A 1,528-nucleotide genomic window follows, 5' to 3' on the forward strand; every position below is an offset into this window, starting at 1 on the left:
CTTTCGCTGGGCGAGCCGCGGAGCGAGCGTCGGCGACGGCCTCCGGCCGGGGAGAGTGCCGCGCACCCGCCTTCCTACGACCGCGCAGCCGAGGGGCGAGGAAGGGAGTGCAGCGACTAAATCTCATCGCCTGGCCCCTTCGTTTGACTAGGATTTGGTTGTATTTCTGCTTTTTGCTGTTATTTTTGTCTTTTCGTGTGTCTGTTCCTTCTCCTGGTATTTCGAGTCATTCTTCTTGCAAAACTTCTGCGTTTTCCCCCTTCCTTTTTTTTCTCCCCCACCCTTTTAACTTTGCCTTTTAAAAAAGAATTGTGACTTAGGCTGCGTAAATGAATTCTTTGCACTAAGCGTTCTTAGCTGTAGATCTAGGTAGAAGATTTCAAGTATATCCCCTCCTGTGTTTCGGGAATTTCGTTCTAAATTCGCATAAAGACTTGGGCTGGCGAACATTGTAACCGTTTGCTTTTGGTACAAGCTATGAGGAATTTTGAGAGCATAACATTGCCAAGTTTATTGTAAAACGGGTTTTTAAAATATTGATCATTTTGTATTAAAATTTCGGACTCTCTACAGAATTTTAACAGTTTATAAAACCAGCACATTTTACTGATATAGTGTATTGCTCTGTGCAAAGATAAATTTTTGAAGCTATTCCTGGACCCTAAAGGGTTTGTAGTGCAGAAGACAAGCAAACCTACCCTGCTTATAAATCTAGTGTGAGGTTTTTAGACAAGGGTGTGCTGTGTAGCCCAGGCTGGCCTTGAACTCGTGGAGCTCCTCCTACCTCAGCCTCTGGAGTGCTGGGCTGTGTGCCGCCGCGCCTGGATTGGGAGGAGTTTTTTAGTAGAAAGTGTTGAGGGGCCAACTGCGAGGGTTAAGAAATAATTTTCAGCTTGGAGGATCAGAGAATTCTGGGGTTTTGTTGTTGTTGTTGTTTGTTTGTTTGTGGTTTTTTGAGACAGGATCACGTTATGTAGTTCAGGCTGGCCTTGAACTCACTTATGTAGCCCAGGCTGCCCTCAAACTCACCTCGATTCTCCTGCCTCTGCTCCCCAGTGCTAGGATTACAGGTGTGCACCATCACACCAGGTGGGAATTCTTTGACTTTTACGGTGAGTTTTAAAAGTTGGCCAGCATTATTGTGCATGCCTGTAATCCTAACACTCTAGGAAGCTGAGGCAGGAGGATTGCAAATTCAGCCCAGCCTGGGCAATGTAGCAACTTCGCAAGACATTGTCTCAAAATTAAAAAAAAAAAAAGTTTAAGGATGTAGCCCATGGTGAAGGTCATGGGTCCAATTCCGAGTGCTGGAAAAATAGCTGGCTAGACCAGAGGAGTTGCAGTGGGAGAAGCTCAGGGACAAAGGCACGGGACAGTCTCAACGGCTGTGAGTTTGCATGTGTGCCCTGCAGACCTCAAGCGCCTTGTGTAGACAGAGCAGGCAGGTGGCATTTTCTAAACAGGAATAAGATCAGAAATGTGGGGGCTGGGGATTTAGCTCAGCGGCAAAAGCGCCTGCCTGGCAAGC

General features: G+C 46.7%; 1 protein-coding gene across 3 annotated transcripts in view; it reads left to right on the forward strand.

Moving 5' to 3' along the window:
• The window catches only part of Npl (N-acetylneuraminate pyruvate lyase (dihydrodipicolinate synthase)), a gene marked incomplete at its 5' end in the record, with an annotated part of 36,301 nt that continues 34,773 nt past the window's right edge, over positions 1–1,528 (forward strand). For 2 of the 3 annotated variants that reach the window (XM_005375012.2, XM_013521484.1), the window contains 1 exon segment: positions 1–157. 3 annotated transcript variants of the gene reach the window in all.

This window comes from Chinchilla lanigera, unplaced genomic scaffold, assembly GCF_000276665.1.
Source record: "Chinchilla lanigera isolate Chin_1 unplaced genomic scaffold, ChiLan1.0 scaffold00005, whole genome shotgun sequence".
Taxonomy (NCBI): Eukaryota; Metazoa; Chordata; class Mammalia; order Rodentia; family Chinchillidae; genus Chinchilla; species Chinchilla lanigera.